A 16,022-nucleotide genomic window follows, 5' to 3' on the forward strand; every position below is an offset into this window, starting at 1 on the left:
CACTCTCATCGACTTCAGCGACCGACGCATCTACCGCAGCCCACGCCTGGATCTCTTCGACGGCCGCTCTTCTCTCCAGCGTGGCAGCTCTGCACGATTTCTCCCGGCGCCAACAAGTCGACTTCGCTCTCTACTGTCTCGACTCACCGCAGACTACGAGCAACGCAACAGCTCACTCCTGACTCACTAGGACTTCGAGCAACTTCCGACTCACTGGAAGACAACTGGCACTTGCAAGCTACTGAAGCACAGATTGCACAGCAAGATCAAGACTTCAGACCTCCGGTCTTGGGGGGGAGTACTGTGGCGCCATCTCTACGCCACTCGTCACAACATCAAATCAAACAACTAATGTCAATCCTTGCGAAGAAATTGACGCGCTCAGCCAATAGCAGCGAAGAACCCAAATCGCGATTTCAGAGATTTCACGGATTGGAGCTATATATACAACCTCCGACACAACATCGTCGGAGCCGCGGTTCCCCAGGCATAACACCTAGCCTGGCGGAAGATCTTCCCTTTGGTGGCGGTCGAGCCGAATCATCGCTCCCGCTACACCTTCTATTACGGACTTAATCTAGCGAGCTTAGTCCACACTTGGGTTACTTAATTGACGTATTAAATCACTCCGTGTGGCTCCCGGCACCAATAGAAAAAAGAATAGGACCACTCCATCTCTTTCCCATGGATGTCGTAAAAGGCGACTAAGGGATAGGCTTACAAACTTGGGATTCTTTTTTAGGCGATGGGCTAGCAACCTGTCACTAGTTGAATCTCAATTCTATCGCTAAGCCAATTAGCTGAACGTGGCCATTCAGTCTTTTCAAGACTGTTGGCTCTGTCTACCCCGCAAGGGATATAGACGTGACCATATGTATGTATGTATGTATTAAATCAACAGTTTTCTGTGTTTTCAATAACACACATAACCTAACCATGTTCAGATTGATGACTTTGCAATCATGTTCTTGGCTACGGACCAAAAGAAGAATTCCTTAGTTTATGAGGCCATTTCTTGATTGACTTTGACACTAGAACACACTTTTATTATTTTTTCTTCGCTGCCATACTATCGTGGTTATTTTCAATTAAATATCATAAACTTACAATGTTATTGTTAAATTAAAAAAAAATTACGATGAAATAGATGTGTTATACTCTAAAATTCTCTAGACCCTTCATCAATTTCAAAACACTAGCTCTTAAATCAGTATTATTTGACGTAACGGTTTTGCTCCATGCACGTCATGGCCATATATTTCCATTACTAAGAGAGACCTCCATCTATCAAGGTGTAAAACTTTGATTGTCCCCAATAATACTGATTTATATGACTAGCCTGCCATTGTCAAATGAAGACGAAGACTGTACAAAAAGACCTTTGAATGAGTTTCATTTTGAGTTCAAACAGAGAAATATTACTTATATTTTCACGAACAAAATTATTCTGCAAACGGCGGTTTTAAGTAACTGTTATTTTGCAGATGGTTAAATTAAAAAAAAAAAACATAGAGGTATAATGAAACACATTTTAAAAACTAGCTATTTTAAATATATTTTGATAATTAACATTATCTATTGAATTTATGTATTACATTGCTCAAAGATATTTGCAAAAGGCTCATTGACTGACTGGCCTATTAACGCACATCCCATACTACTAGACCTATCGAGCTGAAATTGGCATGTAGATAGATTGTAACTGGGAGACATCCGCTAAAAAATTATTGTTATAAATTCGCGCTGGAACGGGAGATTACGGTAATTTTCGATTCACGCGGGCGGAGCCGCGGGCGCTCTCTAGTATTATATGGATATCACTTACGGGTTCAAGCCTTCAGTACAAATCAGGAAATGATATGAAATATACATAAAAGATAAAGTGAAATAGATAAACTTGGTCCTAAATTGGACGCACATGATGCCATGAGATTGCCAGTAAGACCCAAAACATGTTTTTTATGCGCCGTGTAAATATGTCCATCAGATTACGAAGGAAATATATTGCGATATGTTGTCGATATAACTCGATTATGTGCGTAAAATATTAATGTCGGAACGTGCGTATTGGAAATTGCCAAATATATTTCTCTCTTTCCAAACGAGTTTAAAAAGGAGATGTTTTAGTTAAATCGATGGTCAATTTAATGTTCATGTCTTCATTACTATTTTCCAACTGTTTATGAATATTATTTATTGTTATTGCGCTAATAACTGCCGACTGAGGATACTAAAATATTTTTCAGACCGTGAAAAATCTATAAAACCACACCACATGTTCCCGTGTTTACGATATTTTAAAGGTTCATAAGCTGAAGCCGTGGCCACCGCAATACTAATATATAATTTCTTCTATTTAATGTTATAAACTTATATACACCGTTATAAGCTTTCTGGGTATTTCGAGTTCATATGTCCAGGTTGTTGTAAACGTACCATTAATATTTTATCAGTATTTCGTTCTTGCGGGAATGTCCGGCAATTCTCGCTTATTGCACTTCTAAAACTTGACAAGGAATAAGAAATACTCTATACCTACTACAAATCCTTAAACCAAGCGGTCTGTTCTGTACGTTGATAAGTCAGTCAGTCGGTGTCCTCTTTTATATAGAAAATTTAGTTAGACAGTTCTCTCTAATGTATGAGATAGCTTGTTTCGCTTTTTCTCAGTTAGTTATTCAGATGTTGTTGTTGTTATGCTTTGGGGCTTGCAAACCAGTTTTCCAATATTTTGCTCTCCACTTTAACAAATGACCTGAACTGATAGTCTATTGGCTTGCAAATCACCCCTGACTACTACGAGAAGCCAGTATAGAGTTATCAACCATAGAATTTTCTTCTTTATACTTAGAATTTCTTTTTATTCGTCTCTATTCTGAATTTATGATATATATTCTTTTGTACAAATTGTCACGCGCCTCCTATCATACGCGATACCTATTAAACCATTACTGTGCTGTATATAGCAAATTAATTTTTTAAAGTTTATTATCGTAATAAAATACGTAATCGTTTCATAATGCAACTTTTTCAAATAAAAAAATAAATAAAGGTATGTTTTCTTATGAATACTATATTCAGTCCTCTGAAATAAATTCTGTATGAGAACATATTACCACATAATTCTTCAGTATTTCGATTTAATGAAGATGGAGCGATAAACTTCGCGACTTGAGTCGATGAGATTAAGACGGCTCTGAGGGTAATCGCTAATCGTCGGTTATTCAATTGCTTTCTGAAGGTTTATATTTATGAAAGATATGGAAAGGAAGGCTACTTGTTTTACATATACATAAATAACATATTATTTATATGTATACCACAGACTATAGAGATATATGTTTCCTCATATATCTCTACAGTCTATCTATAGTCTTATAAAACTAATATCTATAACGTACTTTTCACAGAAAAAAACACACGGGTACGTGCCAAAGTTAATTGCTGCCATAAAACATTGTTTGTGCCCAAAATCTTTCGTCTTCCTGCGGCAAATGAGGGCTGCAATCTCCTGCCTCGACTTCTTTTTTATCTCGTCTGGGTTACTCGGAATTTTCAATAATTCAAGTCTGCATTTAGTTTGTAAGCCGTTTTAATGAGTTCACTGTAATGGGTACGCTGAATAAATGTTAAAAACAGTACAGGGAAAGCTAACCACTGTGCATTTGGTAAGAGTTTTTATGAGATTATGAAAGGCAAAATCGTGTGATTTTCTTACCGCGTCTATTGTAAAAGTGAAGTAAGGGAAAATTAATAAACCTGCAATTCTTCTTTTAGGCGATGGAGCATCAACATATTACTTAGTAAGCTAAATGTAGCCTTTGGAACTTGTGACTTTTCACTATCTATTCTAACTTCTACACAGTTCAGTTTTTTTTTGAGGCAATATAAGTACCTAGTAGTGACCATCACAAACTTTATTTATTCTCCATAACATTACATGTTAAATAATATAAAAGAAAATCGATACGAAGATAAGTAAGTGATACTAAAATACAATATATTTACTTCAATTCCCCGCCTACTTACATACTTAATGGGTGAGATAGGGCGAATTGGATCATCCACCGAATGCATGAATTTTCCGCGATGAAAATAAATGGATAAAAACGTTATTGAATTGAACAATGTTTTCGATAAGTATTTAGTTACTTCCATTTTTTTCTTAACTCATGTTTACACAATGATAATAACAAGTGTAAAATATATACAGACCAGGATGACTAGTATCTACAATACAGGCTAAGCCTAATTCACAGACTCAATTTGTAAGCCTGTATACATACAAAAAATCACGTCTATATTCCTTACGGGGCAGCCAGAGCCAGCGATCTTAAAATACTGATTGTCCACCTTCAGCTGTTAGGCTGAATTATAGAATTGAGATTCAAATAGTGACAGGTTGCTAGTGCATCGTCTAAAAGAAGAATCCCGAGTTTATAAGCCTATCCCTTAGTCGCCTTTTACGACATCCATGTGAAAGAAATAGCCACTCTATCTTTTTATTTTTTCTATTGTTGCCGAGAATCACACGGCACCTTTTTAATTTACAATGTAAATAAAAAAAAGTATCTTGATCAGATCTGTGCAGCAATGTCCAAACTAAATTCGTTTTTGATTGCGTTGCTTATAGTTCTACAAATAGCAAATGAATTAACGTGTCCAATTTGGCCCGAGTCACCCTCACTAAGTGTTACAAGCACGCTACAGTGCCATGAATATTTTTTACCACTTACTTGCCTACGCTTATAAGTAATCTAACTAATAAGTTTTGTTTCTTCATGTTTTGTATTAACGGTAGTTACGGGGAATTCCTTTGTATTTTAATAACTGAAACCTTTGGTTCCAAATATAATGAAAGTGATAAGAACAACGTGAGGAAAAAGGAACAAAGGAATGGCGCGGTCGCCGCTTTATCCTGGCATGGGCACATAATATTTATACTCATACAATTATTTGTCTTCGCGTTAAGTGAAAAAAAAACACACGGGCTCCTCTCTAAAGTAGTTAGGATATAACCGGGATTAAAAGCATAAATAGCATTTTGTATTGATATTACAAGATATCTGATAAATACGATTTTATCAAATGTCGGGTATATCTGATAAACTTACTAGTATTTTCATTTTATTTCCTAACGAAAATATATCAACACGTTATTATTAAAAGTTAAACATTTTTCCTGATTTAAATTTCCCTGACATTTTGTTGTATGCGTGTTTTCACATAGTTTTTCTTTTGTTGCAGGTCGTGATTTAAACATTCCCAAAACATGGAGCTACCTTCAGAACTGTTAACAGAGCAGTCGAACCCTAAGCTAAGGATACAGAGCGACTCTTACGTCTACAGTTGAAGCAACCTCTAAAATGGTCAAGTAGCATTAGTAATAGACTCTAATAAGTGATACAATGAGCTTATAAATTTAGTGAATACTAAGAGACGATGCCTTATTACGGCTATCGCGATGGGGGGGGCGCATCGGACTCTAGTGGGGGGTGTTCGGAGTCCGATGGGGGGGATTCGGACTCCGAAGGGGGGCTGACGACGGAGAGCTCTGCAGGACAGGGCCTCCCGTACCCTGGATTCACGCCCGTGGCACTCCGGTACCTCACACAGGAAACAAGACCGAGGAGTTGGTGCCTCAAGCTGATCACGAATCCATATCCTTTACAATATTTTATTCTTTGTTTATAAAACACTCCATAATTAGTTAATTTAAAAAATACAACACTTGTACTTATGCCGTCAATCGAGGGATTTCTGTAGTATTTTAATGTGAGTATTTTAATATTACTAAATTACCGTCCAAAATTTAAATTGATATTTTTTTAATGAGGTTAATAATTATGCTTCGTTTTTGGCAATGAACTAATTTATAGAAGCTACACAAGATTCGGAACCGCGACATGACTTTCGCGTATTATGTGACCGGGACCATAAATTAATTCATAACTCTGTTATTAAATACTATTATTTGGTCATTAGTTGATCTCATGCCTCAATAATTTCCTTCAGAGGTTGGTATTGCCCTTAGAGATCGGTCCTCAGACATCTGTTACCCTGTTTATCCAACCAAACACGTCAACATCTATTATGCATTGACCGAGTATTGATTAAACATCAATTATTACGTATGAAGACATTCCTATAGATACAGGTTATTATGTAAGCAAATACCGACTTCGTGCTACCTATATGCTTTATTAATTTCAGTTACAGTTTACAAAATCCCTTTTACGACTTCTATTGGAAAGAGACAGAGTGGTCCTATTATTTTTTCTTTCGGTGCCGGGAACCACATGGCACTAAGGGGTATGATTATAAAAAGACCGGTTAAGGGATAGACCTATAAACTTGGGATTCTTCTTTTGGGCGATGGGTTAGCAACCTGTCACTACTTGAATGTCAATTCTATCATAAAACCAAACAGCTGAATGTGGCATATCAGTCTTTTCAAGACTGTTGGTTCTGTCTACCCCGCAAAGGATATGTACGTACGTATGTGGGTTAAACTTAAACTGAAAGCTTATGCATTATTTACCAGTTCGCTCGTTATTTCGTTTTGGAACGGTCCCTCTTTGCGACACTATAGAATATGGCCAATTCGTGTCTTTCTTGTGGATATCGTAAAAGGGTGTAATGAGACTAAGGATATAAGCACACTATCTAATATAACAACTGATAGATTATCTTTCTATTTCTAGATATCTAATTACATAAATAATAATCTAAGGTTTGAGACGTGAGTCGATTTAAAAATAATTTACTCACTTCTGGACATAGACTAACACTGGCATTTATCAAAAAGAAAACGACAAGATGAAAGTGAAACAAATTAAGTAGATAATTTTACTTAAAACTATAAAGTCTTTGTAAAGGACACCAGACTAAGCCTGGGAAATGAGCAGCACCAAAACCAAACTAGGACTGTTTATCACGCCAAGCTCAAACCTTACAGCATATTTGTAATGACAGCCCAATATGTAGATTTGCTAAATTTGTGAGATGAGTTAAGTTCTGGTTTAAACAAAACCCTACGTTTTTCCGTATAAATGAAATATAATTTGAAGAAAAATGTATGTATAAAATCGCTTTTAATGGAATAAAAACAGTCAAACAATCTCGTAAGTGGTCCGTAAAAAAGTTTCGCCGCCGAACAATTTGGAAGGAATTAAGACAAGTCTGGAAATTTTCTTGGATAATTAAATACGAAATGAATAGTCGAAATTGAATTTTATTTTGTTTGATTTGTTTATGTGCAAAGGGACCTTTTACATTTTTTTTTTGGTTTTGACAGTGTTTTTATAAATATACATATATACGTACATATAATCACGTCTTTATCCCTTGCGGGGTAGACAGAGCCAACAATCTTGAAAAGACTGATGAATGACGTTCAGCTGTTTGGCTTATTGATAGAATTGTGATTACGATTTCGACACCCATACAAACGAGATGGAGGGGTCGTATTCTTTTGTTATTGGTACCGGACTCCACACGGCACTTTATAAATATAATAATAATCACTACATACTTAAATTATGTGGAGATGTTTCTGGTGGATGCCTAAATAATAATAGGTTTCTAGTTCGATAGTTTCAATTAATCATTTTCTGATTAATATTTCGTCTAATGTATAACCCATCATATTATTTGTTAGTTAGTCAGATCATCATCATCATTTCATCACTTCCACCTCGCTCTGTTGGACACGGCCTGCAACCAACGGACTTCATTAGTTCATGGGTCCAGCTCACAGAGGCTGTCCTACGCTGCAGTTTCTAGTGCGTGTTTAGCTCAACGTCAGATTCTTACATATACTATACACATATATATATTATATTATTGTTTCACTCTTATTCATGAACGACTTCCTTCAAAATTCATAACAAAAGAACGTCGATTGATTTCAAATATAAATATCTACGAATCTCGAGTTTGCACTAAAAATAAAACGTACAAACAATGTACACCAAGACGCCACGTCAATAATGCGTCATCGCATCTGGATGCTTTGAATTCTGAATAATTAAGGTAACATCAAAGCGATGGATGTATTGGTCACATTCATTAAACATCAGGTCATGGTTTTGCATCTCTGTAATTTGAATACTGTGAATACGTGATGGTTGCCATGAGAACAGACAAATTTAACTACTTGTTCTTTAGTACATTTTGAAGTAAACACTTCTTTCTCGACATCGATACACTCGCGACTGAGTGGTCGTGGTCGACGAAACACTCCGCATGATGCGTCGCCATTTTCTCTGCTCGAAGTCATCCTAGTGCAATGATTAATGGACTGGCCCACAATAAAATATTATTTGGTCGTTCTAACACGTAAGCGACCTCCCGCGCGGTCTAGTGCCTCCTACTTTTCCCTGGACGTTAAAGTACTCATAATGTACCTAAAATTTTTGAGGTTAGTGCCAGACAGGTAATCAACTGTTTTAACTTTCTTTAATCTTTTTTACAGCCTGAAAAGTATCACTTACCATCTTTATTGAAATCCGAACTTTAAAGCTTTAAATCTAGACTTTTGTACATCATTTGCAATTAACTTTGAGAAATACTTTACCTACATCCTTGATAGGCCTACTCGTCTTAAAATCAGATTGGTTCAATTAAACATAATTTCTATTTGTAAAACAAATGAGTTCCGCAGGGCTTACTGACGCTAGGCGTATTACGTTTCTTACGTTAATAGGTTGCGGTTACGGTAACTAATTACGATTAGGCATGTCTGTTTACTTACATAATTTATTTTATGTCCCTAATTTACATATACATTATTATGGAGTGCAATACATATGTATATGTCACCGGAAAATAGCAAGAATCGTTAATTGATAAATTTTCTATATTATACATTTAACTTATATCACGTCTTTATCTCTGACAAAGTCCTTGTCAGTTCAAACACTTTCAAAAAGACTGTTAGACCACTTTCAGCTGGATGGCTTAATGACTCATCACTACACAACGGTCATCTCTGCAAACACTTAATTTCTTCATGATTGACTGTATTTATGGAATCCATATAATATACGTCTATCAAATTAATCAATACATATTAAGTACTACTGGCAGTGTACATTTTATTTAGTGCAAAAAGGTTTTAAATAAACCGATTGAATTATTCAATATTGAATAATAACACGAAAATATGCGAATAATAGTTAATTTCCCCCACATCCGAGGGAAGATCACGGATTCATTTATTTATTTGTTATTAAATAACCTTGAAAATTCGCAACCTAACACGTTATAAAAGAGTTTAATATTCCTTGTTAAATGTAAAATTTCTAGTACAATACTAATACAAGAGCTAACAAATGCTTGCAACCAACATTATAATTTATGAAAAGCGAACCTGGTTAGTATCACCGCCTAACATGTGTGCAATGAAACTAAATTATTTTGTACGCTGACTGCGGCCCAAGTCATCAGATGAAGCGATTTTTTGAACACTTTCAGAAGACTTCTTTCGCTTAATAATATACTCATCAATATTTTCATTGTTTTGCTCTTGACCTGACATTTCACCAGGGCATACTCGGTTTAATCAAAGTTCTAAGTTCACAATAATAAGTAAACCATCATCATTTTTTTTTTCAATACTGCTAATTCTTTCTCTTTGTGTAAATGTTATTCATTAGTATTATTATTTAAATTTTTGAACATTACTCTTAGAATTATTTTATTATGAATGAAGATGATTAGTAGATGAGATAAAGTAGATGAAAACAGACAGACAGTTTCCATCGCACGCATCAAGGTATGTCCCTTGCATGGTAAACAAAGTATCATTCACGACAAGACTTGATGGCTACGTTCAGCTAGATGGCTTAATGTGGAAATTGGAATCGAAATAGTGACAGGAATTAGGTATAGTAATACAGAAAATAAATATCACAAATTGATCCACCGCATAACATCATTTGTAGACGAAGCAATTGGTTATTCCTAGAAACATGTGTTTAAAGTGTAATTGTCAAACGCCGAGCTTGTTCAATCTATTTCCGAACAAATTTATTTATAGCTCTTAATTTAGATCCATCCAATTTATTCATGTATGACAACTAAATAATGGTTCATTGCGAACCTCTGAATAGTCGTTGTATAATCAATGCTAAGCCGGACGTCGATGAATTATTAAATAGTCCATACCCGTCCAAGTAAAGTTATATGTGAAAATCACGTGTAAGCAGAGGTTTATGATTTAATATTGAATATTATATGTCTAAATTTCTCGAGAGTCCGAGTGATTTCCGAAACTTAAGAATAGGATACTCCACATCTTTCCCATGGATGTCGTAAAAGGCGACTAAGGAAAAGCTTCGGAACTTGGGATTCTTAAGCAGGCGATGATGGGCTAGCAACCTGTCACTATTTGAATCTCAATTCCATTACATCTGAACGTGACTTAACAGTATTTTCAAGACTGATGGCTTTGTCTTCCCCGCATGTCAAATAGAATAACAATTTATCTAATTCTCAAATCACCAAACATATCCCACATTGTAGTAGCAAATTGAAAACATTTTGTTTCACCAGTTTATCACTTCTACCATCTGCGTATCTACAGAGAAAGAACTAAATTGGAAGCCCGCATACCTGCCATGACAAAACAATAAAGGTAGCTAGATCAAAGACCCAACATTTGTAAGGGAAACTTTCGCAAATCTATCCAGCCAATTACTTTCGATTTTGTCTTTGAAGTTTGAAGAAATACTCTTTGTTACATAAAGAAATAATTGTTTATTATTACGCGTTGTTTATTAATGTGGTGTATTGGGGGGTACCTCTAAATTTATATTTATGTATCTACATACATACGTATATACATACAGTCACGTCTATATCCCTTACGGGGTAGACAGGGCCAGAGTTCGGCTATTTACAGGTTGCTGGCCCATAGCCTAAACAAAGAATCTCAAGTTTATAAGCCTATCCCTTAGTCGCCTTTTGCGACATCAATGGTAAAGAGGAGGATGATTTATGTATAGAAAAAAAGAAAAAGCATAAACGACATTTCAACAAGACGGATAATCATCATCGTTACAAAGTTTAAAGCAAAGTCGTTCCCGCGTCATTCCCTCTGTATGTATGTATGTATGCTTGGATCTTTAAAACTATATGATGGATTTCGGCGCAGCTTTTTTTTTATAAATAGAGTGATTCAAGAGGAAGATTTACGTGTATAAATGCTATCCATGCGAAGCTGGTCGGGAAGCTTTTGAAAATCAATTAAAGAAAAGGCTTATAACCTTGGGATTCTTCTTTTAGGCTACAGACTAGCACAGCTGAACATGACCTTCCAGCCTTTTTAGTATTGTTGGCTCTGTTTGGTAAGGGATGATTATTAGACGTGATAATATGTATGTAATGTCACTAAAGCAAAGCTTAAGGCAAAAGCTTAGTTATTATTTAATTTGTCCACTAGGTCCCTACACTGTCTCAGCGCTTTGCAGGTTAACAACCTCAATCAACTGTTTATAGATTCAGTTGTCTTAATAATGCAATAGATCGCATTGCCTTACCATACATTATGTGATAGTATAACTTCACTGTCTCACGGAATTGCACACATGTGTGTGTCGTGCACTTCTGATGTCTTTCTCCCTTACGGGGTCAACTGAGCAACAATAGTAACAAGACTTAGACTTGGATTATCTTCAAAATTATGTAAAAGAAATAATTAACAAGCATCTAAAAACTGACCGATGAAAGCTATAAGCAAGTTTGATTTAAGCCACAAAAATGGATGAGAAATAATTAACAAGTATGTTATTAAAAATTATTCTGGTGATTTTCATTAGCGTGCTTTTATCATTCAAAGTAGTGAAAAATTTATTGGTTAAATATGTGAACCAAAGGTCTGATTCGAAGACTACGTTCAGGTGTATAATATGGCTTAATGACGAAAATAGCGTTCTACGGTTTCACGCATATGAACTTCACACCCGTGCCCATCAGTGGGTTAAAGCATAAAAATAAAATAAAAAAAATTTTGAGATCCCCATTTCATTATTTCTGCCGAAAAGCATCTGTCACGTTTTTTTTTTAATGCAATCTTTCTCAACTTGTGGAGTTGAATTTTATAAAGACCTTTCTTTCTCAGCACTTCGCGATAACATTAAGCTGGTGATAAATTCCATGTTTATAGTTTTTTTGGTTTAGGCTGGGCGTTAATGAGTCAGACTTATTCTTTTTTATATATAAAGAATATAGATTGGGATTCTGTAGTGACTAGTCACTAGCAACAACGAATAAAAGGAGAACCCATTATCATATTTTTTCTTAATTGCTTTAACACACTGAACGGGGAGGAACTTAAGCTGGCACTCACATTTTTTTTCGTAACTGCATAAAATGAATTATTTCATAGTAATTCATATGCTTTATCAAAACATAAGTAATATAAACTGTAATAAATTTATAATGATATTACCATTATAAATGAGCGTAAATACCATTCCGGTTCGTAATAAAATTAGATTGTTAACACAAGCAGTAATATAGAAACATTATGAGTCCATAAACAATATTTACTTTACCCAATCAAAAAGATAAATAGTCATAGCACTTTTAGTGTTATGACGATGACATACAATTAGTAGCCAGCTCTCTGGTATTCCTTTTTTGATTTTTATCACTATATGCTAAATTTCCTCCTTTTTTTATTATATATTGCCAAGCTACATATACAATCAGTACTCGTAGTAGGCTATGCTATGATAGAAGAGAATATATATATATATATAAATTGACACCTGAATAAAAACATACATACATACATACATATAATCACGTCTATATCCCTTGCGGGGTAATAAAAACAATTATGTTTTTTCGTAAGCATACATAAAAGACACTAATTGAATGGCATATCAACGTACAGTCTAGGATGAACTAGGAAATGATTTCCCAAAATTTCCGCCAGAACGGAAATCAGCGGTATTTTATTACGCCAGCGAAGATGCTGCATACTCTAGTGTTCCATACATAATCACGTCTATATCACTAGTGAAGTGGACAGATCCAGAAGTCTTATGAAGACTGAAAGGCCACGTTCAGCTGTATGGCTCTAGTGTTCCGATATAAATTTTCCTTGCTACAATGCAAATGACATCACCATTTCCCAATCAGCCGCGCCAGTATCAACAATCACATAATAAATTCGTGCTATCTTTATTTTTACACGTCTGCTCTATAAAATGTCCATAACAAATAAACGTGTAGTTGGCAGATATCCAGCTAAATATACTATGTAATTATTCTGATGGTATTATAATAATGTTTTCACATTGTATCGACATCAACATAATTACTTAATAGTCATATTTATATAAAATATACTTTTAGCAATAATTAAATATTTAGCCAGACGTGGTATTTGATTCTTGTTACTGTATTGGCTCTGTCTATCCCGTACGTAAAGTATATATTAATTAAAATCCTCAGTAATCCATTGGATTGCTACCATGACGATTAAGCAGTGTTATCAATGAACAACATTTGTAAAAAAAACTGACTCTCGTAGCTCGTAGCATTTCATTGAAGTTCCATCTAAATCAATCATATTTGTTTTTATGTTGATTTTAAAAACACCATTGATAAATAAGGGCTCGAATCGGAAATATAAGCGAACCCTTTATTTGCGTTTTATTACCAAGGTTGTTTTCTCATTCTCAAACAAAACAAAACAGGCTTAATCCCTGATATACAATTTCGTTCCATTCGTTTTGTTTTATCTTCAACATTGCCTGAGAGGGTACTTACGTTTCGTTTTTGCTTTTATAGCGCTGAATAAATTAGGTGACTGTTTCAAACGGAATAAGTACTACTCGACGACTGTATGCCTCATAACATATATATTTCCAAGGTACATTTGGGGATACGTTGTCTAAGAAAAAGTAATGTCTTGTTATTTACCGTCAAGTTAGAAACATACATATGGGACTTGTAGATGGAATTGAGATTCACATTGAGACAGGTTGCTAAAACCTCGCCTAAAGGAAGAATCCCAATTATATTAAGCCTAAGCCTTTCCCTTAATTGACTTTTACGATTTGCACTGGCAGAGAACTTGCTGGCAAATGCTATGTTTTCCTCTCGGTACAAGATCGGTAGGTATGGAGGTTAAAAATAAAAATACTGTATAGTTTTTTCTTCTACAATTCATTTTAAGGTCTTAAAATAATTATCCTTAGAGAAAACTGATAAAAACTGAATTTACTTAATTGGTGTATTTCCAAGCTATTATACATATATTAATTGGCTTATAAATAGAAATATATTAAAATTAATATCAAAATGTTTAGTTTTACTTTTAGTTACTTTTTCTCGTCTAAAGCTTCCACGTTGGTTTCACTTCCATGATTATATCCTGCAATACATTAACATATAAACTTTTAAAATCATTGCTGCATTATAAGTTTATTTCCCTAGCGGCTGCTCACTGACAGCTGTCACAATCACACTATTCTAACAACCTTGCAAATCGGCGCATCTAATTATCTTGTACAATTTATAAAGGTAACTTAATATAAACTTAGTGTGAATTGAATTATAGCTTTGGTTATATGCTGACTATGGCGTATACTTCCTATTTTTGGTTTTGGTTTTAAAGCCCAATGTCCACTTATGAAAGCATGTAGGTGATAAAGTTGTAGAGTTATTAATTTTAGTTAAGACAGAGTACATACATACATACATTCTTACATGCATACTTATATACATACATATAGTAACATCTATATCAACGGCGGTTTAGACAAAGCCAACAGTCTTGAAAAGACTAAAAGGCCATGTTCAACTGTATAACTTTATGATGGAATAGATATTAAAATAGTGTCAGGTGGCTAATCCATCGCCTATGAGGGGAATCCTAAGTTTATAAGCCTATCCCTTAGTCGCCTTTTACAATCCATGGGAAAGATATGGAGTGGTTTATAATAAAGTACCGGAAACCACACGGCACACTTAGAGTATACACTTAATTTCAAATATGACTCCACAATACAGGCTACAATTCATTGTAGTAACTAACATTCAATGCAGTGCCATGATAGACTCCACCACGCGTACGAAGACGCGGGTAAAAGCTAGTACTCAATACAATCAAATTAAGACTTGGTATTATTGAAAATCGATAGACAGTTTAGTAACGACTAAAGTTGTATGTTTATTACGCAGAGGGGTCATTAAGAAAGGAGTTTATGAGACGAGATACTACAATTTACGGATTATACCTACAGAATACTAGGAACTTCAAAGTTGTTAGTAAGTATATGTATCATGTATCTTACGTTGCATGTTGCATTACGTCTCAAATGTCTTTGTTTTGGTATTTCAATATTACAATTTGCATTCTTGCTTTACAGTTTGTGTCTTTAATTATATTCTACATACATACATATAATCATGTCTATATCCCTTGCGGGGAAGACAGAGCCAACAGTCTTGAAAAGACTGATAGGCTACGTTCAGCTGTTTGGCTTTATGATGGAATTGAGATTCAAATAGTGACAGGTTGCTAGCCCATTGCCTAAAAGAAGAAGCCCAAGTTTATAAGCCTATCCCTCAGTCGCCTTTTACGACATCCATGGGAACGAGATGGAGGGGTCCATTTTTTTTTTTTTATTGGTGCCGGGAACCACACAGCACAATTATATTCTCTTCTCGAAAATTACAAACATAAACTTATTGAAGATTTATTGAGACTTAATGTATCATCTCTGTTTACACGCTTAGGGACAAAGAAGTGATATAATATCTATATTTATGAAATAATTTTCTGGGTAAATTTATATTAAAAGTGAAGAACTCATTACATGTTTTAGTAGTATAAATGGACAGGCTAAGATCAAAGAATATAGTTCCAAACCATAGTCTTGATAGTCCCAGAAAATATTATTATTTTAATAATAATGAAATTCAAGATTTATTAATCTTAAAGAGCCTCTACACATGTTGTTGCTTCAGTGTTAATAAGCTGCCTCATGACACAACTGAAG

At 34.9% G+C, this 16,022-nt stretch overlaps 1 protein-coding gene across 1 annotated transcript in view; it reads left to right on the forward strand.

Annotated features, from left to right (window-relative positions):
- Positions 1-5,549: 5,549 nt before the first annotated feature.
- The window catches only part of LOC106142599 (voltage-dependent T-type calcium channel subunit alpha-1G), a 49,842-nt gene continuing 39,369 nt past the window's right edge, over positions 5,550-16,022 (forward strand). The window contains exon 1 of the mRNA XM_060946889.1: positions 5,550-5,659. The gene's annotated coding sequence lies outside the window, so the exon portion shown is untranslated. The remainder of the gene's footprint in view (positions 5,660-16,022) is intronic.

Source organism: Amyelois transitella, chromosome 12 (assembly GCF_032362555.1).
Source record: "Amyelois transitella isolate CPQ chromosome 12, ilAmyTran1.1, whole genome shotgun sequence".
NCBI lineage: Eukaryota > Metazoa > Arthropoda > Insecta > Lepidoptera > Pyralidae > Amyelois > Amyelois transitella.